The sequence below is a fragment of the Lonchura striata genome, chromosome 18 (genome assembly GCF_050655825.1).
Source record: "Lonchura striata isolate lonStrDom1 chromosome 18, ASM5065582v1, whole genome shotgun sequence".
In the NCBI taxonomy this organism is placed as follows: domain Eukaryota; kingdom Metazoa; phylum Chordata; class Aves; order Passeriformes; family Estrildidae; genus Lonchura; species Lonchura striata.
The window spans coordinates 6,794,248-6,816,183 of NC_140720.1; the positions used below are offsets into that span (position 1 = coordinate 6,794,248).

A 21,936-nucleotide genomic window follows, 5' to 3' on the forward strand; every position below is an offset into this window, starting at 1 on the left:
AGGAGTCTGCTGAGGAAGGCAGGAGTCCCTCTTGAAATGGAAAATGTAAATTCCCTCCCTCTGAATTATTATGATTTTAGCTAATAAGGGGGCTCTCAAGCAAAAATATGGGTGTAGAAATAGCAGGTTTGTCAGGAAAAATAAAAATGCAGTAATACAAAACAACACTGCCAGAGTCAGAAATGCCCTGGCAGCCTGTGGGTCAGGGTGGTGGAGCAATCCCATCCCGTGGTGGCTCAGTGCCAGCTGTGCTTCTGCTGGAGCAGGGATCCTGGACAATGGGGGAGTTTTCCTCTGAAGGTGCAGTGATGGTGTAGATGGGCCTGGTCTTCCTCTGGGAATGCAGTGGGAAGAAAGTTGCTCCTCTGGGAATGCAGCAGGAAAAGGAAGACTGTGATTTTCCAAATCTCAGATTGTATCCAGGTAGGAATGCTTGGCTCCTCCCCCTGGGCAGAGCATCTCCCCATGGATGATGGAATTTTCTCAGCCATGCAGGAACACTCACTGGCCCATGAACAGAAGATATTTCCCAGAGGGAGGATTGGCTGGGGAGGAGATAAAGAAAACTGCCCCACCTGGTTTTAAGAGGTGTCCCAATTAACAGAAGAAATTGTCCCACATCTAACAGATGGCAATAGAATACACACCCCCAGCCACATCTGGCATTTGCAACCTAAGACAGCTTTGCAATAAAGAGAAGAAAACTATGTCATAGATATCACTGATACATGAGCTGCCATCATCATCCAAGGACATATTTTCAGTGCAATTTCTTGGCACTAACTACTGAACACCCAGCTTGTCCTGTAGGTCCTTACAATATTGGCTATAGGCCACAAGCAGACAAATATTTCTAGATCACAAAGCAAAATTCCACAAGGGCTTAGGGTTCAACACTTTCCCACTTGTTTAAGTGGCTCCTCAGCCGTTCTGTCAAACCTCTTGATCCTCCCTTCTTTCCCTTCAACATTTACCATAAAAAAAAGTGTTCTCTTCTGGGTACAATGCCAAGGCCCACATTTCCCCAAGTGCTGGTCATTCATCAAACCTAAATGCTTGTTTTCTTTCCATATCTCACAGGGCTAAAGCCAAAGAGGTTTTTATACCCTTCATAATGCAGTTCCTGACCCCCACAAATCTTCTGCTTCCACCAGTCCTGATCAATACAGCACTGAAGTTATCACTGCCCATGTATTTGTGCAAACCTGCTGCTGACTAACTGCTGTTCCATTCCCCTCTGCTCCACCAACAGCCCCTTTAAATCAAATATTTATCAGCTGCACTGGGACTTCAATACTAATTGCAATGAGATTTGTGGCTTTTGGACTGAAATGAAGTCCCATAACACAAAAAGTTTTCTGTTCATGCCTTATTTTCCAATTTCTATTGAAGTCCTTACAAAACAGCCAGACCCTTGAAAGGCTGAGATCTTACAGCTCTTTGTCAGCACTTACTGAAATTACCCCAATACAATGAGAAATCCAGTGTTAGAGGCAAGAAGATGGCATTACCTTCTTCCTGAGTTCCATGCCAGCTGAGCCCTCAGGGTTTTATTTCCCACCATCTGTAACACCTCTCTACTCTCTCTTTATTTTCAGCTCCAAAAGGATCCTCTCACACACTTTATGTTGAATATGTTGTCTCGATGCTGTGAGTTTCTCTCCAGGATTGATCTAAGCTACCCATGTTGCACAAAATGCTTTGTCTTTTGCTTTTCAGAAATATTAGTAGTTCTCACCACTTCTGTAAGGAAAACCAATTCAACAGAGAGAAACCTCAGCAGTGGAAGTAAGGAGGCTTTTAAAAGATTTGAGATAGCCTGGTAGATTCCACACTGCATTCTTCCATTTCAGTCTGGTTGCAGTAACATGGAAAAAGGGTCTCAGTGGTGAATTATGACTCATCTATACAACCCCTATGTGAGAAATGTATTCTTATCAAATTCTTATAGGCACCACTGTATTAACTTTGAGCAACCTTCAGATATAAACAATTCCATTAATCATCAAGTTGTCTACAGCAAATATCCCTGAACAGCACAAGAAACTGCAATTCCCTTACTGGATATAGAGGAAAAAACTCCCGGTTTGATACAATAGGAATTAGAATTGGAAGCCTGGTTGGGATGGTGTGGAACCTATCAAAAGACCCAAAAAATCACAACTCCCATGAAAATCCCAAAATGCATTTTCTTTTGAAACACTGACTTCTGTAACCTAAAGAGAATTAAGCACATACCACCTCTAAATTCCAGCCAGGACATACACATACACACACACACACAAAAAAAAAAAAAAAAAAAAAAATCCACAGGGATACACACACACAAAAAAATTCCATCTTTTCCAGGATGTCCTTCAGCATGCAAATGCCTAAAGCCATAAATAGTATATATTAGCACTGGATAATTTGACAAAAGACAAACGTACATAACTTGCTAAGGGAAAAACACCAATTGGTGGCATATAAATATTGCTTTGACCCTGGGGTCAAATTTTTGAGAAACTGCTGAATTACAAAAGAGTTTGACTACCTAACTCCCCCTGGTTTAAGGAAATAGATGCACTTAGGGACTGGAGCTGTAGAAAGCCAGGAAAACTGCCCCAGGCACGTTTTGCCACGGCTTTTACATCACTCCAGAATGGTTGCTGCTATCAGAGCAAAGCCAGCTACTAAAAGCACTCTCAGCAAACTTTTCCCTGCCTCTGCAGGAATTAAGCACACTTACCTTGCCAGCTTCCAGAGCCACATCAAGCAAACCAGATTATTTTGGGATGAGCATTCTTTCATTGCAGCCTCCGCTGCTCCATGTAACTGTAACAAACAGGCTTTTTTTCATTCCCTAAAACCATTATCAAAGCTGGGCTGCTGATTCATCACAGGCCTGGATGCAATATGTCCCCAGCCCAGGTGCCTTGCAAGAAAAGGTCTGTGACATGTGATAGGAAATGCTGCATTTACTGCTCGTTTTTCTGAGCACTGTCGAGCTCCACAGAGATGCTGGAGTGTGATGCAAAACCTGAAAGGGCTTCTTATGTTCTCTTATCAAATTCCATAGTTCTCAGATGCACAGGACAAGGAGAGCATATTAATTTAATTCACAGCAAAATGTAAGATTTTTCAAAAGATACCAAGGCTTAAGAGAATCAGCCTGTTGTGCTAACACCAATTCATCTCCCCCACACTCAGTACACCAGCCATGCTAGAAACAAGTGTCAGTTTTTCAGCAGTACTCTGCTTTCATTTAAAATACAGACTTTTTTATCATTATAACTGTTTAGAACCCAAAAGACGCTGCCCATTATAGAACTAAATACTCAATATTTATCTATACAAAGAGGGATCATGCACTTTTCTTGACACAATTTAGGACTGTAGTGGATTTTAGGACTTGAGTCCAACAGGGGATGTCACTGCATCAAATACTTGAGGTTTTGCCAGAAAAATGAACAGTGATGCATTGGTCTCGTTACTGTCAATAAAATCACAGAGAGCTTTGATGAAAGTCTCAGTATAATAGGGAAGTGTTAAGGAATGACCAGCTCTTGAGTTGGGTACACAAAGGATGCCAAAAGTTCAAGAAAAAAGAAAATCAAGGATTTTTCTAACTGGCTAAGTTAACAGGGACAGATGCAGCGTTCTACCAACCCCAATATTTAGGCTATTGCTGAAAGAATTTTAATCCTGTTAAGTTCCCAAGCAAGAAGTGATCACAGATCAGCAGAGATGCTGCACTTGGACAGCCCAGGGACTGAAGGGGTAACCCAATTGACAGACCCTCAGCTTGTGAATGACTCTATCAAGTCAAATAAGAGAGATTCAACATATTAATAACTAGTTCTAGCATTAGAGACATTCTGGCCTGTATTAATATTTTGCCTAAAGTGATTTGCAGCCTTTCTCTGTCATTCTATTTAATATACCCAAGGTCCAGCTCCTGTTCTTGCTGCCAAAACATCTCTAATCTAATGCCTCCCAGCTTATTTTAGAGTTTGCTCTGTAAAGGAGGAAACCTCACAGAGTCTCTTCATAATCCATAATAGTAAATTTTTATCCACCTTTTCATCCCACCAACTTTTCCCTGTTACTAAGTAAATTTTACACATATTAAAAAAATTAGTTTGCAAGCTAAGAAACAAAAAAGCATTATCACCAGATAACCTAAAGGATGCAACAGAGACCAATTGCCTAAAACTATGTTAAGATTGTGGTTTAAAGTTTGTTTATTGACAAGAAAACATTGGGACTTTGCAGCTGAGAACAGATATATAAGGATGGAGTGGACTCACCACTTTTAGCTCTAGGAAATTACCAGTGTGTCTCTTTTTCAGTATCAATGTCACAAGAACATGTTTGGTGTATACATATCCAGCACAACAGTGTTTCTGGAAGAAAGCAGGGTAATTATGGCCTTGAGCTGTTCTGCAATTTTATATTTAAACTTATGAAAAACACTCTTCCAGTTTAAGAAATCATCTCTAAATTGCCAATCAAATCACTCCAGGAAAGAAGGCTTTTCATTTCTCAAGCGTACAAGAAGTAATTTACCAAAGCCAAATAGAGTTAAAAGAATAATTTAGGGAAGCTTTCTTGGAATTTATTTAACTGTGTGGGAAATCCAGCAAAAAAAAGGCCCTATTAATCATCATCCATTGAACCTCCTGAAGAAAATATTACAAAGATGTCCCTTGTTTAAATAGTGCAATCAAGGCTGCAAAGCCAAGCACTGTAAGGTAAGGAAAAGTCAGAAGTAAGGTAACATAAGGAGCCATCACTCATCCTTGTCATGTGGCTGCTGTACACCTCAGCACATTCTGATCCTGCACTTCTGAGCCTCTGTGCAACTCAATTAACCAGCCCTGGGCAGCAACAGAGACCTCTCAGACTTTGGGTCTCGCTGGGTTTCATGTCACACTCTGCATTCAAGAGCATCCTTTTATTTTTTTGTGATGTGGTCTTTTTGGTACACCAGGCTGCAGAGTCACTTGTATAGGGACTGAAGGAAGCTGTTTAAAGCACCTTGTCCACTGCACTGCCAAAACCATGAAAAATATCCACATTTTACAATTCTAAACTATGTTTACCACCTTCCCCTCCTGTGGTGTCCACACAAATCAGCTTTCCTCAGCAGCCAGGCAAAGAAGACCCAACCTCTTCTGCCTCCATCTGTCTGCCCAGGCATCTTCAGGTTTCCTGTTCTGCTGCAGGTGCCTAGAGAAGAGCACAACATGCAAACCATATGTCAATACCTCAATTCTGCTGAGTTTTCCCAATTTGTGCTTGCAAGAAAGGCTTTAGCTGATGCATTTTTTCATCCTCACCAATGCCTTGTATGCACAAAAGACTTTTACCTAGAAATCATTCCTTTAAATTCAGTTTCTCAACCTCTTTCTTTTGCCAGTCAGTGTGTCCTAACAGGTGATGACTAAACAGTTGAAAAGAAAAAGCAATAGAAAAGGCCAGTGTAGCCCATACAAGCCACTTTCATAGTGGGAATTTACTAAAGAAACTTTTGTATACCCCTCCACCACGGCTGACCAAGCACAAAGCATAGAGAGTGAAAAACTCTAGACCTTCTTACTGCTTTACCTGGATTGGCATTGTTTGGTTTTGTAAGCCAAGATTTGATTAATTTACTATGCAAAACAGAAAAATATAAAAATAAGATTAGTGAATTTAAAATTCACAGCTAAAAACTATAAATTCCTTACATGAAATGTGATTTTGTGAGATAATTTTGCCAACAAGTTATTTATATTACATTGCAGACAGCCAGAACAGAACACTGCACTGGTTGTTTCAGTGCTGCTCAAGTGCAAAAATGAAAGATTTTTGACCCAGAGAGCTTTGACTTTTCTGTGCCACATTAGGCAGCCATGAGGTCAATAAAAGCAAGCTGAAAAGTGAGCAGAGAGAAACAGTAAATTGTTGGTCAGCATGACACAAGGTCACAGTATCACAAAAAGAGACACACAGGTACAGAAGAGGCATCAGATGAACTAATGGGATGCAGGCTGAAGGCAAAGGAGGTGCTTTTCCCCTCCACAAAAGATACAGGTAAATGATGGAACCCTTCACCCCAAGACTGCAGAGAATTCATTTATTTAGACATAAAGAGCCAAACTGTAGTCTAAGTACAGTGTCCAGAAACCATTTACCAACTATGAGGTGTGGATTTATCATATCAAGTAAAGTCAGCAGTTAGCTGGGGTTCATTTGTTATTGATCCTGGCATTCATAATCTCACTATCATTGTCTAATTGCTGTGGCTGCAAATTGCAAGATTAAGCTGCCTGGTTGGCTTGCAATTAGCAAATCCTGAAATGCCTGTGAAGTGTTTCAAAGTGGAGCAAAGTGAAGGAGATTTGCCAATAGCACTTTTCTATGCAGAACCATTACTTTTCCGTGGTAACAGTGATATTAGAAAGCGCTAAAAAGGCAGATATTCATCCAGACAATTGCAAAGATGACTCACAGCATTCCAGAGCTTTCATCCTCCCTTCCTATGCATCACTGTGTATTTCCAAGTTCAGGCTACAGATATAAGAGAAGTTTGACAAACTCCTGTTGTCACAAAAAACAGCAGCTTGATGGAGCATTCCTGGTCACAGGGATTTCTCCATAGCTGAACAGGCTCAAGAAACATAGAGGGTCAGCACATTATAAAGATTTATTTGTTGGAAACATTAGATTTTTATTTAAACATCCTGACAGCCTTTCAAGTATTTATAGAGGTACAGTTTATAGGTTATAACACATGACATTACCAATGTATTCTACCCTTTGAAAAAACACTTCCTTATTTTTACAATTTAATATTCACTGCTGAGCTGTCCTTGCTTGTAAAGGACTGTCAGGTTCAAATGTAGAATTAGATGATCCAAGACATCCTGTCTCTGGTGGATAAAAATTTTACATTATTGAATTTGCCAGAAGATAATAATAAAGGTGCCTATTCTGCATTTGCAAGTTAATATCTCTTTTTCCCAATGTTGCACAAATTGCAGGATTTGCACAGAGGCTGGTTCTTCCTTAACTTGAAGAAAGGCTTGGCAATCTTCCTATTTATTATGCTAAACCTCATGTGCCACAACATTAATTTATCTTTAAATGTTAAGTAGAAATAATCAACACATAGAGCTGTAAAATAAAAATGGTTTTCAAAGGGTTATGCCTAGTTATAAAATTCCTAAGATTGATTCTTCTTCAGTGGAGTTACCATGGGCAGCTGAAGGTTCCAAGAATAACAATGCTCTCAATGAAAGCACTGAAGAAAAAAAATAAAGAAGAGTTACATAATATGGATTAAGTGACATGGTGAAATCAAGAATTTCAGTTACCTACAACTCCCAGCACTCTGGCAACATCCTCTGAGAAGATTTTCTGCATATGTAAAGAAATATTTTGGGTTCAGGAGAATAGAACACTTCCTACTTTATCTTGGCATTTTCTGAGAGAACAGAGGCATCTGTCACATGATTTGCTCCCCTGTAAAGTATTTTGGAAACTCTGGCATTACCTAGGAGCACCCAGCCTGTGCTGAGAGAGCCCTGGAACAAAATGTTTTTCTGAGTGAGCAGGAAAAGCACAACATCAGTCTAAGGTTTGATATTCAAGTATGCCCAACACCAGCCTCCTCCCTGCAACCACAACCTTCATTAATCCCCCACCACTTTGAAAGAAATTGAAAGAAATTATGAAAGAAATAAGTTTGAAAGAAATTATGGAGAGTTCTCTGCAGTGTTTTCCTTTTGGTGATTTTTCCTCACAGCACTATGTAACAGCCTCTTTTGTTTGTCTAAGAGACAAATTAGATACATTTTTGGTTTTATTTGCAGCAGTCAACACTGGTGTGAGACAATACATCTAGAAGCTTTATAAAATGATACAAGGGTAAGATATCTTGAGCTAAAGTACTTGGAAATGTTTTGATTGTGAAATAACTCTACTAATAACCATAAACTGACTGGTAAAAAAACTGTCAGAACACTTCAAGAGTAAAAGTCATTAAAGACAGCTGAAGTACTCAATAAGATACAGGAGGTTATTAACACATTGCTGCAGTTCATCTGAAGCTCCTTAAGCCTTTAAATTCTAACTTACTACAGAGACTAAGTGTGCCATAAATAATATATGTTGGGGAAGTTTTAATTATGGTTGCCAATGACTTCTCACACAAAAGCTCATTTAACGTGTCCATAAACATTCAGGCAGTTATAGGAACAATTCCAAGCACTCACTTTAGCACAAGTAATGCTTCTTTGTCTGTGAAGATCAAGGGTATTTTGGGGTTTATATCATTCCCTATTCTAAAGACTCAGGGGATTTGGGGGCTTATAGCATTCCCTACCCAAACTCAATTCCCATGTTCTTCCCTATTACAATTGCACATTCTGTTTTACCTAATCCATACTATTGTTAACCATTTATTGACAGATTTTTCTTGCTTTGAAGACCCACAGTATCAACACAGAAGAGTTACCATGGAACAACACAGAGTCAAGGTATAATTGACAATACACCAGAAAACGTCTCATATATGACCAATGTTTTCAAGCAGGGATTTGTCACATCTCTGCCTATAAAATTGTGCTGAAATCTTATGAATGGTGAAGGGTGCACCTCCACAGCAGCTGTTTTCCTCCAGACAAGAGCTCAACAGGAACATTCTGTTATGAAGTGGCTTCCAGAGGGACTTGGACAAGCTCAGAAGTGTCACATGAGAATCTCAGGAGATTTAATGAGACAAAGGGTAAAGCCCAGGCTGAATGGAGCTCTGACAACATGGTTTAGTGAAAGGTTTCCCTACCTGTGGCATAGAACCAGGTGATCTTTAAGCTCTGAATAACTTATTTGAAAAGAAAAAAAATAATCTCTAGAACAACCTAGACATTATACTATTCAATATATATATGGAAGTATTTGCAGGAAACAAATGTAAGGTGTATCATAACAGATAATCTTTTTCCTAGGAATTACTGTAATTAATTCTGCAAATGGTAGAGTTGGACTGAGTCAGAAAACCAAGACCTAGTCTTAGAACACAACTTGGACGTGGAAAACCAAGGATGCTAAACCAAGGCCATCTGTAGCCATTTTACACCTGAAGAAAACGTTATGTATTAGTCAGCATTAAAGGAGCAAAGAAAATCCATAGCAGCAGTCAAACTTTCTTGCAAGTTTTCCATTACTTCCTTTACTTGACTGGGAGCAAGGGGACCAAAGGACAGTGATACATCAGGCTGGCAACAGCCTCACTCCATCCTCCAGGGACCTCCCTGGCAGCCAGGGATCAATATGGGGACAGCTGGACAAGGGAAACAGCCAAGCAAGAGCACAGGTGATGAGGAGGATCTCCAAGAACAGCCCCAGGGCCTAGGGCAGCCAGACCAAATCAGGGCAGCTCTGGGGCTACTCTGCCACTCCAAGGTGCAAACATCAGTTTGTTGTTCGAATCAGCTGCTTGAAGAGAAGATTTTATTAACTCCTACTTCAGATATCACACACACTATGAAATTACTTTTGTAACTCGTGACTTACTAACAGGAATTTCATGGTTTTGGGGTTGGGGTTTTTTGTTGTTTGTTTTTCTTTTTTTATGCTGCCCATGTGTCCCTCAGAAAGACAGAGCATGTAACAGAATATAAAGACTACCCAGTGTGTCCTTACAACATTCCAACTACATCTCCACTGTTTGTCATTAAGCTTATCTCTGTGGAAGACCTCCAAAGACTTTCTACAGAAATACTTAGAAGAAAATCACCTGGGCTCTTCACAGAAGTAAAACGACTCCTAAATTAGGGAAAAAGAAACACACAATCCTCCGTGCTAAAAATAATGAAAACACAAGTTGCAGGGGGGTTGAGGGGTGGAGGTTAGCAGGAGAAACTGCATTCCCATTTTCAGTGTTTACCATTTGAGCCCTTCTCTGTCGTATTGATTTTGTGTTGCAACAATTTAAAACAAATAGCCCAAAAGGCAATGGTTGCAAAATAATGGTCACTCTGGAATAGACTCACAGGATGGAGCAGAATGCAAAGTTATTGACCAGTTCTCCACTGTGAGGTAATGCAGCTGCACTGACAGGAAAGGGGCCAGGGTCCCTTGCTCTGCAAGACAGACATCAACCACTGACTGGAAAACCATAGATCTTAGAAACTAAACACAAAAAGTAATGGAAACCCATTTATAAATAGTATTCTCCAGGGTGTTCAAATATACATGTCTTAGATACATTTTAAAATCAGTTTTGTCTCAAACCTGCCAAATCTCTCAAAGAGCAATTCAGTTTGAGGCTTCCAGTTAATTTTTTTTCACAAGTAGTGCTGATTTGACATGTAAGTGTTGACTGACATACTGTGAGATTTTGCTCCCATTTCAAAGAAAATAACCCAGATCAAAGGGATGTTATGTAGGAATGTCCTACATATATTTCTCCATTTTCAGTCAAAATAATCTCTATTTGCTGTGCTGGTGTGATAAATGCAGGAACACCATACATATGGTCAGCCCTGGCACTGCTTGGCATCTCTGGACATGTCAGTGTTAACTCTCCTTCTGAGCTCTTTAAGTACTCAGCACATCTCTTCCTAATGCTGCTAATGTTAATTTCATTAAGGTAAAAGTAATTATAGTTTTGCATGCTTTACTCTTTACCCTTATTCACAATTCTAACAGCTAATATGAGGTGCCAAACCACTACTAATTGAAAATTGATTTTAGATTCAATTAAATGGCAAGCCCAGAAGGTAAACATACATGCACCAGTCTCAGCAGTCCCTGGCGAGCAAGCTGAATTTCACTGAAACAATAAGCACCTCCAGCTGCAACAGTGGCACCTACAGATGGTGTCTGCAGGATGCACAGAACTAAAACTTTACCTTTTAATTGATCAGGAACAAGAGAGACATTTAAATATTCTCAGGTGTTACTTAACATTGTGACAGCGGCAATTTGTGATGGTGAATCACTGCTAGACCTGGAAGATGAGCCCAAACTCATAGTGCCCTACTGCTGCTTGATTCTGCTTTATCTTCTTAGTCTGTGGCAAGATTAAGAAAGAAATGTCTTTACATTTATCTCAATAGTAAGTTTAAGAAAATTTGTAGTAAATGTTGCATGATTTTCTTTAAAGGTTTGTTTCATTTCCAAACCAGATATTCCTCATCCTCTCTTCTCTCTCCTAACACTGCTGTAAAAATCTGTTGACACATGAAGAATAACATGCCAGAAATAATTTTAAAGGATATAGCTATGAGTTAATATTCTATTTTGATGTATCTGAAATTACACTGTTTGCATAAGGCAAGTGACTCTGCAGAAAAGGCCTCACAAATGGAGCTAAGTTTAGTCTGTCCATGGGTAGATATAATCCATATTAAGGGCCAAGGTTTACATCTTTTGCAGTTCAGGGTAAAAGGTTCTGGCCTGAACAGCACCAGGGCTCCTGAGCAAGGCTGTTCAAGGCAGTTCATGGTGTCCACACACTTGTGAGGCAAAGTACAGTCTGTGATGAACACCCACAGGGATAGCATTGATCAAGTCAGAATTACACAAAAGAGAAATGGCTTAGACAGCACATGGGTGGCAAAACTGGTGGAATGCTCCAAAGACGTTAAAATTAGTTTTTATAATCAGAAATATGCAATGCTACCCAAAGCAGAGAAAAACTGCAATTCATTCTTTGGTGGTGAAAATCAGACTGGTTTTAATGCCTGAAAAAGGCCAATCTGATTTTTATTTATGCCTCAACATATGTTACACATTCAGTGTTTTATAGATACATATTATAATGCTGGCTTTTCGCAAATATTAAAATGGATTTTATATGTGTGGTGTTAAAGTAACTTTGCTATACATATATAGTATTGTAAATGTAGGTGAACTTAATGGGAAGGAATGATGATGTTTGGCTTAATTCAGAAGGCTGAATTATTTCTTTTTTATAACTATGTTAAAATATATTAATATACTATATAAAAGGAGGATACCAAAACTACATATTACTTTCTCTGACTCTAACACAACTTGTGACCCTCTCAAGAGTCCAGCCACAGGTGGACTGGATTGGCCATCAGGCTTAAATAATCTTTACCAGAATCTAATTAAGCACTCACTCTAAGTAAACAGTTCTCCAAACACATTCCACATAGGAAAAGCAAGGAGCAGAAATAGAAATGGTTTTCTCTTTCATTTCTCTCTGAGTACCTTTATGAAAATCCTGAAAAGGAGAAAAATGTGCTTGCCACAATATAGTTTGTATTTTTGCTGTTACTTAAGCTTAGACATGGTAGTGAAATAGCTGTGCTTGTGTTAAAATGCCTGCCTGGATGGGATAGCATCCAATGAACACAGGATGAGGACACCTGCTGCACATATGCCAGCTATCAGCACTCACCATCTGAAGGCAGTGAGGACCAAGGCCCAGGCTGGAAGTGATAAAGAGAAGGAGCCAAAACCACAGCCAAGAAATACACATGCTCTAAAAAGGCAGACCTGAGGAGGGGCCATGTAAAATAGTTCCTGGAAAATGTAAACTACTTTATGGATATGCATAAATGTTATGAATATGTGACAGGCTGATGTAAGGGAACAGGTATTGAAGGGGGATCCCTGAAGGTGACAGTGCCAAGATGCACCCTTTGCTCTGTGGTGCTTGTCTCCTATTGTCCTTTAATAAAATTTTAAATTTTCACAGTAGAGTGAGCGTGTTTTTCACAAGATTCCTGTAAAGACTGTAGGTGTGCTGTCAGCCCTGCCCTGGGAGGCTTTGCCTGGCAGCCAGTCCAGGGAGCTCCCACCATGGGGCTGTGAGTGACCCCCCACTCGCCAGTGGGGAGACTCCTGGATGCCCAGGAAAACTGCCCAGGAAATCAAGCTGTGGAAGGAAGCTTAGCACATGAAAGCAGCTAACTGCAACACAACAGGAGCCAGTTTCATTTGGTACCTTGGAGCCAGAGGGGCCTACAGCTGTGGTGCAGTTACTTTTGTCATCACAGAAAGGTACAAACAGAGCACCATCCTTAGACATCTGGCATTTCAGGAGTGGTGGGCACTGTTTCCCAGTTCCACCATGTCACACTTGCTGCAGAATTAATGATATAAAAACATGCAGATGATTATCATTTCACCATCCTCTATACAATAAAATAATCAGTCTCACAAGAATCACCACATTTAGTTCCAAGTTAAACTACCTCGAACCCATGAGTGGCTGTACATAGAGGAGACTACACAAGGATGCCAGTTCTGTTTCTTGCATGTAGCAAAGCCATTCAGATTTCTGCCTCTGAACAGGTCTGACAAGATGCAGCACAGGATCTCTTCAAAGGCACTTGTCAGCAGGGACACAAGGAGGTGTTGAAAACAGCAAAAAGCTGCAAGTAAGGAAAAGAAGCACAGGAGGAGAGGGATCATTGATTGATATAGGCTGGGATTAGGCAAGTCTGGCTGCTAAAGTGATAAAGCAGAGTGAAGAAGCCAGCACAGAAAAATCTCTGCACAGTAGCAAAAGGGAAGAGCAAGTCAGCTGCAGAAAGCTCTCCACCATTTGCCTTGTCCCTCTCTGCTCCTCTCTGCAAACCAACAGGGAATGGTGATAAATCTACTGTTACTGAAGAATCAGTGGTCACCAACAAGAGAAAAACAAAAGAGGAAAATGAGTTTTAAAAAGTGATCTTTCTGGCAAAGCCGAGCTGCGCAGCTCTGCAGGGTGTGTAGTCCTTTGCAGAAATCAGGTGTAGGAAATCCATGGCAGCCTCACAGTGACAAGGCCAGGGAGTGAACTGACTGCAGCAGGTGATGAAAGCAGTGATGAAAACTCATTAATGGGTTTCTGGAGACACATTAAATAGTGTGACCCAATTCTTTTCCTTCCTAGTTCAGGGAGGAAATTTTATCTGGGTTCCTTAAGGACACAAAGCTGTTGGGATCCCAGTCTTTGGCAAAGCCCTCTGGACCTGGCTGGCCATTACCACTGCATTCCTAAAGCACAATAAAAATAGCAGCTGGAGCTGGGTAAGGTGTGCTTTAAAAGCAAGAGGGGGTGTTCACCACCCAGCAATATCACTGAATGCCTGGTCCTATCTGGTTTTAGAGTGGTCTGAGTGCAGGAAACAAGGCAGAACAGTCAAGAGCTTATCAGCTCTATTCAAGGGTTATCAGCTCTAGCCCTCAAGGAATGCCTTGGATTTATTGGAAAATTTTATTAACACATGTGCAATATATGCCAGTTCTCATTCCCATTGGAAAAGATGTCACTGAGAAGCTGAATGCTAAAATCAGAAGCAGAAGTTAGAATGAAAAGGCCTGTAATCCACATTTTCCACATTATTATTTGAGTTATGGAAAACAGGCAACTGAATGTACACACTCTAGTTTTCCTGTGCTGAGGTGGATGTGCAGGACATAGGACTATGTGTCTTTTTTGGAATGCATCAGCAGATTAATACAAGGAATAATCCACCACCAGTAGAAGACAAGCTTTGGTGAAACCATACCTATGAGAAGTTGCTTTATTTTTAAGGGGAACACCACAGCTGCCAAAAACATTCTTCTGTTTCTCATACAGAGGACTTGGTATTTTTTAATTGTTAATTAGGTCTTTCACTGACTTCCTCTTTTGAATTGACATGCTTGTACAGCTCCACCTTGGGATAAGTGTCCATATGCTCAGCTTCATAGAAGACTTTAAAGGCAAGCAGTCCCAGAACACAGTTAACAGAGAAATGCTTTTAAAGGGGTAAGAGAAACAAGAAAATTTAAATAAAGTAAGCAAAAAGAGGAGTACTTAAAATACCTTTCTGTACTAAAACTCTTTATTTTATCTGAAAACAAAGTAACATTTGCCAAATAATTCAAGTGCTTCAATGGATGCCTCTGATAATTACCCTGTGGTCCCTGTGTGGCAGAGAAAGCTGTGTACACTGGGTAGGATGCCATTTTACAATCAGCTCATTTCTGTAAAAATAGAACAAATTCCCAATTTGCAAGAAGGAAATGTACTATCAGAAATGTGGCTTAAAAGGATGGAACAGCTGATGCTACGAAATCTGCGTGAGCTAATGTGCTTATTTCCCAGAGTAGTGCTATTATAACCACGATGGAAAATCTTGTTCTAGACTCTAACCTTTTTATGGAATTAATGTATTCTGATGTTAACTCAGCCCAGCTTGGCCCCATCCATTTTCCCCAGTAATTAGACATAAAGGGTATATCAACATGGACTTATGTAGAGCACCACTCACACAGAACTCCATTTTCAAATATTTCTAATCTTCCAAGGCGATTTTTCTTTAATGTCTAGGGAGGGTTTAACAATGTTTATTTTCCCTGTACACGATTTACTCTTCTGGGATGAGGCGAACTGGGTGAAATGATGAAGAAAGGCAATTCCACTGGAATGTTCTTCTTGGATTCTCTGTTGCTCACATTTTTCAAACCATCTAACACCTGAAACACTAAGTTAATTATGGTTTTAATATATTCTTTGTTAAGAACTTTCAATTTTAAAATGTTTCAAATTCAGACATCTACTTAAAATGGAAACAATTATAATTTGGCTATCGTCACTATTGACAGTACTATTTATGATACTCCCCTAGATTTTGGGACAAAGACTTCCTCCAGCTTCAGTCAGAGCCTTGCACATTATTTCTACTTTCCCTTTCAATTCTATATTTAGCCTGCCTGGCTTCTGTGAGGGATGTCCAAGTATGGAGAGCACATGACTTGCCAAACATTATCCAAGAAGCTGGGGATGTAATTGGGGTCTCTAAATTCCTGAGCTGTCAGCATAATGAGAGCATTGACCTTTCACAGGTCTTCAGTGTCTCTGCAGTTTTATTCCTGGGGAATAGAAACAATAGGCAAAAGAAGGCAGAGCCCAGGTATGAAAAAGGACAAGGGGCAAGAAGTGGGCACAGGTGAGTTTTATGAGTAGCAGAAGTTTGGAGAGGTGGCTATGGACAGCATTGACTGGGCAGCAGGACCTCTTCCTTGATATACAGATATAAACAGCATCTTCTATGTTAAATAAATGTGATTTAAACAGAAAGATTCGTCATTAACACTGGAGCACTGCTCACCTGCAGTGGCTCAAAGAAATTGCTTTGAGCTGAGAGTGCAAATCCTTCAATCCTTTACCAGGAGTGACCTCCCAGGGCAGCCTTTCCCTGCCTCTGCTGCCTCTCACTCTGGGCCATGAATGAAGCCAGGATTCTCAAAGTAAAGAGCTTTCACCCACACAAATCACTATTGCACATGACCAGGGTTTCCTACTCTGGAGATTAATTGCATTAAATAATGTTGCATAATAAGAAAATATGATAATAACAATAATAATAATAAAGATTATCACGATTATGATGATAATAAACAACCCCCAAGCCAACCAGACTTTGATTTCCCAAGGCATTTAAGGCACCTAATTCTTGGCAATTTCAGTTGAAATTAATGGGAACTGTGCATTTTAATTCTTTTGAGAGCACTTTGAAAGCATCAGAACAAATCAATGAAATCAAAATGCTCTTTCTGCAAAATGGAAATAATTTTCAAAGACCAAAGCAGGGAGAAGCTATTGATAGTATGTTCTGGATTTCTCATTCTTCTTCTGTAGGTAGAACCCTGCCTTTTCCCTGAAGCATGCCCCTTTCTTAAAAGAGGGGAAATTTGTCACACTCACTAAAATTAATGCCCAGAAGCCTCCTATACCAAATTACTTCATGTAACTGCAATTAAATATTAGCCCAGCATGGTGGGAGCTTAGCTGGGTGTCTGGGATCTCTAAAGAAAAGTTATTGTCATAAAAAAGAAAAAAATTGAAAGGAAAACTGAGCACTCTACTGTTTCCTGATTTTCAAATCATCAAGGAATAAGATGAGGACACAGCTCAGCAAGAGAAAAACTTAAGAGACAAAATTCTTACCTAGACCCTGTAAAAAGCTGAGCTGAAGAAGAAGGAATAAATGTTGATGGCAGTTGATGTTGATGTTCCTCATTCAGGCAGAAGTCTGTGACATTCTTGTCACATGCAATTCCCCCAGATGGTGAAGATAAAGCTGACTGGGGAAGAGCAACTCTGGGCAAAAGGGAAGAGAGAACTCTGAGCCCACAGAGGCAGTTCTGGACTTCAGAGTCAGGCTGGAGGGAGAGATGGGTTTTGAGTTTCCCAGCTTTGTGTGCATGAAATTTTCCCTTAAAACCAACAGCAGTGAGTGGAAGTAGTTGCTGTGTGTTGGTACAGAGAGTTCAATAGAGTCTTAATTTCACACAACAAAGTCCAAGGATGGGGTGAAACTCTGTCTTTACTGAACACTTGTAGCAGGAGATATCCAACAATTGCTAAACTCCATGGAGACTATAACTCCATGTTTTTCCAACTGGTTTTGTAGCCCAGCTTTGCATCAACAAAAATATGATGGGAAAAAATGGATTGCAAGAAACTTCATAGAGAGAGCACATCAGTGGGTGCATGAAAATAACTGCACAATCATCTAGGGTTCATTAGTGTATTTTAGATGTTAAACTCCTGAGGGTGAAATACACTGACTCTACTTTGAGTGAATTGCACAGAGCTCTAACCATAGGACATCACCTGTGAGATGGCAAGGGCACTCCAGCAGCCACAACTTTTACTCTCCCAGAAATGCAAAATGTCACTCCATTAAACAAAGATCAGCCTGAGAAGTAGCCTAGATTAATGATGCACATCTAATTAAAGAGGTAAATAATTGTGGTGATGTACCCTGAATATGAGACATATATAATGCAGCAGGAAATAAGAAATCTGGGGTTTTGATTGAACTACATTTCTAAAGGTAGGTAGGACTATAAAGTGCCAAATATTAATGCAGAGTAGCTTAACAGAAATTAGACTAAGAGTTTGTTTTCTTCAGGAAGTACTATTGAACTTAATTGTTGCAGCTTACTTTTGCAGAGGGAGAGAAGCTGACATTAACTAATGAGAAGACAGTGATGTTCTACAAAAACAAGATATCTGGGGTTGAAAGGAGCAACTCAGCAAAAACTGTACAAAGGTTGACCCAAATTCCTACCCAAATTTGGGGAGGGACCAAAGGACCTGAAATATTCTGCCCCCACCCCCTCCCTCTGCAAAGGCAGAGGAAAAAAGGTCTGTGCTGCCAATTCTTTGCACACAAGTTAACAGAATGTATAAAACCAGGAAATTTGCCCCATCAACATCAGAGCCCCCAACAGTAACCAGGGATGTTACTGTGCCAGGGAAAAATTTATTAATCAAATATTGCATCAACCTTTGTTCTTAACATTACATCAATCCTAATTCAACAGCATCACCATGGTTACACTGTTATTACAATTTAGCCTTACAGGTTTCTTATCAAGATGTACCAAAAAAATCTCAGCATTCATTCTATGTACATTCCAGACAAATAATCTGGCCATCATATCTACGCTATTAACATGAGGCCACAATCCCTATTCCTTAATTAACACAGACTCACAATAGCATCTTCTCTGTCAAAAGCAAGTTATTGTACATCCTCTCTCCCAGAGTCCAATCCCCAACACAAAACAGCAAAGCTCCTAATTAGCTGCCCATCTTAGGGAGCTGCTTCCTTCAATTTGCATTCCTGTATTACTAAGAACTCTTTTACCACTATCAGCAGGACCTTTAAAGTTATAAAAACATCTACAACAACACAGGGGAAAGAAAATTTATCAGAGCTTTGTTAAAGAGGTAAAGCTGAAGAGAGGCTATAAAAGTTTTGTAAAAAAAACTAAAATAACTTTCAAATAACACTATAAGAGTCTGTAATCCCAACTGAGGCTTCATCTCAAAGCATAACAAAACTCTAAATTATGCAATTTACCAAAGATAGAAAAAACTCTGACAGACCAAGCAGATTTTTGTGATTTGTTTCCATTTAATTGATTTTCTTAAGGTTTTATACAGAAATTCATTAAAATGGAGAGCTTAAAATTTTCAGAGTGATTTAAAACAGACCTTTGGCTTCAGGATAATTTGGTATCCCACCAAATTCCAGACTTTTATAATCCACTACCTTCAGGATTCTTGTTTTTGTATTCCTGTTGCTCTTCACTTGGTATTTCTCTGCAAGGCTTCATCTCCTTGTGACTGTGAATCAGAATGTTCATTATCTGTTGAACACAAACATTGCTGCAGCTTCTCCTGCTTCATTAAGCTGCTCTGGTTTGCTCCTGATTTATTCAATGTCTGCTGAGACTTCTCCTGCCTCTCCTGGTGCCAGGCTTTTGGAAGTGTTGTGTCCATCCCAGCTTTGCAGCTGGGATGTCTCCTGAGCACCTGCTGTAACCTGTCTTTAAACAAACTACAAACTACAAACCTACAAAGTGATCCGAGCAGAGGCTTAGAATTACAGTGAGCCAAGTAAAGTTCAAATAACACAGATTATGAGAAAAGTGGTTTCAAAATAATTTTTAGAGACGTGGAAGGTTCTGTTTTTCAGCAAGAATGAGCCCTAACTTTGCATTTCTGATTAGATGCATGTTTTCAGTGAAAAGTAGGAAAAATAAAAACACTGGAAGCATGACTGGAACAAGATTTGCCCCAATCCAGGAATTCAAGATAAAGGCATTAGGATGATTACACTGAAGTAACTGGACATTAGTATGTCCAAGTATTTCCTACAATACAGAAATTTAATTTGCATTTAAGGGTTTCCCCTACAGGACTGTGTTTTTTTCTTCCCAAACAGCTGAGGATATCCCAGGATTATTCCCAGGATATCCCATCCTATGTCTGTGACTCAAAAGCACAATGATTACAACAATTACAATATGATTAAAAACTCATTATCAGAAATACCTCTATAGCACACTGAAAATAAACAGTTCTAAAGTAATTTTTCTCACAGCATTCACTAGATGATGTTGCTGTTTAATTGGCTGACAGCCAAACAAATTACTTATAATGAATATTTTCTTTTAGAAATGACAGCATTCTGCCTTTGAATTGCATCTGAATGGAGTATTATTTTCTGCAATATATTTCTTATTCCAAACAAAATTTGTATGTTCCGTCACTTGGGAAGTTAAGTAAGACACAGAGGATTATTTCCTGCAAGTCTGCAAAAGGTAGAGTTAATTTTACATTCATTTAAGCAAATGTCCACACTTGAACTGATCTGTAGATTGCATTGGTGAACTAAATGGAGAGACAGGGTCATAGTATTTAGATGGGACTTGAAAGGGCAAAAGTCAGAGTCTTGTAATTTAAAAGAACAAAATTTAGCTTGTTTTGTTCCCTGCAACTACACAAATTATCTTGCTATTCCATGTGTAACATGGGTTTTCAAAGTGAAATAATTCCTGCAATAAAAAGATCAGACAGCTTTAATTATTTTTACTTTGTACTGCAGTTAACACGATGGGAATTGTTTGAGCTGGCATACCCAAAGATTTATTAATTGAATAGAGCAGACAGCCCTGACAGTGGTCAGGAAAGCTTTCCTGAAAATCTGCTGCTTGAATAATGAACAAAACCAGTAAGAGAAAAGCAATGCTTAAGAAGGATGTTTATTGACTTATTCCTGGTAGGCAGAGCTGATAAAAAGGACAGGACACAACCTGACATGACAAGAGCAGTGCTCAGATTGGACTGTCTGTCCCCAGGGCTGCTGCTCTGGATTTGATCTGGCATAGCTGATAGCAGAATCAGGGCTTGAAATGGACAATTTTCCAGCAATAAGGAAAAGATTACAAGACAAACTGCTCTATAAAGCACTGGGGGGGGGAAAAGAGAGGGGGGGATAAAAATTGAAACAAGAGCAATAGAAGTTTTGCTGCATTACAAATATCAGGGAAGTAAATGTTTCCAATAAAAAAGCTGAAGCCAAGGAGTGTTATTTATCAGGGAACATCTGTTTGGCTGCCCACTATCTGTGCTAGGATGGCCTGACACGAATACTTATGGAGAGGAAACCTGGCTTGGTAGCAGAGAGATGTGCTCTGAGGAAAGAGTCAATATACCCCAATCTGTACTGTTAGAAATCCTGGATTCCTACTGATAATTCTAATGCCAGGCTTCTTTCACCAATTCATCCCTGAATTTTATCCCAGAAATTATTTCTAATTTACCCTGTAAGATTTCAGTCTATTCTTGCTCTTAATTCCTCCTTTTATCTGTTTTTTCCCCCAGCTTCCCAGATATCTACATAATTCCATTTATAGCACATAATTATTCTGGAGACCAATGGATCCTTCTGACAAGAATTTATCTAGATTCTACATCCAGATTGGTGTTTGGCAGCCTGTGCTTTCATCCTACAATATTTTCAAGTTTCCAGATGATGAAGGAGAAGACATATAAGTGATTAAGTTCTTCATATTGAAACAGGATTGTTAGAAAATTTGTGTAAAATAAGTGTACATTGTCAGAAACTGAGGGAAGAAATACAATGTTTATCCTTAATTTTGAAGTAAGATGGACCAATCTGTTCTCCACATCAGATGGGACTTTTAAATAGAGGTTTCTCACACCAGAGTCAGTCTAGAGGGAATACTGGGATATCCTACTGGGATATGGATTGAAGTTCACATTCCCACTGCTGGCAGTCTGTCACTGACTGCCAAGTTTCACTACTTAGGACTTCAGCTTTACTATAGCCCTCAACTTCTCTTAGACCTTAGTCCATGGAACCCAAAAATTAATCACAATTGATTATGTGACCCAAAGTCTTACTTGGCTTTAATCAAAGTGTCACCATCCCATTAAATGACTTCCTTTGTTCTAAATACCCATTTCAAAGGAGCGTCATTAAAAACCATTAAGGAATTGGAGAGGGAAAAAAATTATATCAGAATTGGGTGAATTCATCAAGCATGCAATTCTTAATTCAAAATTACTTCCATTTTTGCATTAACAAGCAGGTGAATGAAAAATCTCCTCCTCTGTCAGAACTGCTATGGGGCTAG

At 39.5% G+C, this 21,936-nt stretch overlaps 1 long non-coding RNA gene across 1 annotated transcript in view; it reads right to left on the bottom strand.

The window, feature by feature from the left end:
* The window catches only part of LOC146765824 (uncharacterized), a 63,267-nt gene extending 41,658 nt beyond the window's left edge, over positions 1-21,609 (bottom strand). Inside the window, exon 1 of the long non-coding RNA XR_014949323.1 lies at positions 5,088-21,609. This is a non-coding gene — a long non-coding RNA (uncharacterized LOC146765824). The remainder of the gene's footprint in view (positions 1-5,087) is intronic.
* Between the last annotated feature and the right edge of the window lie 327 nt (positions 21,610-21,936).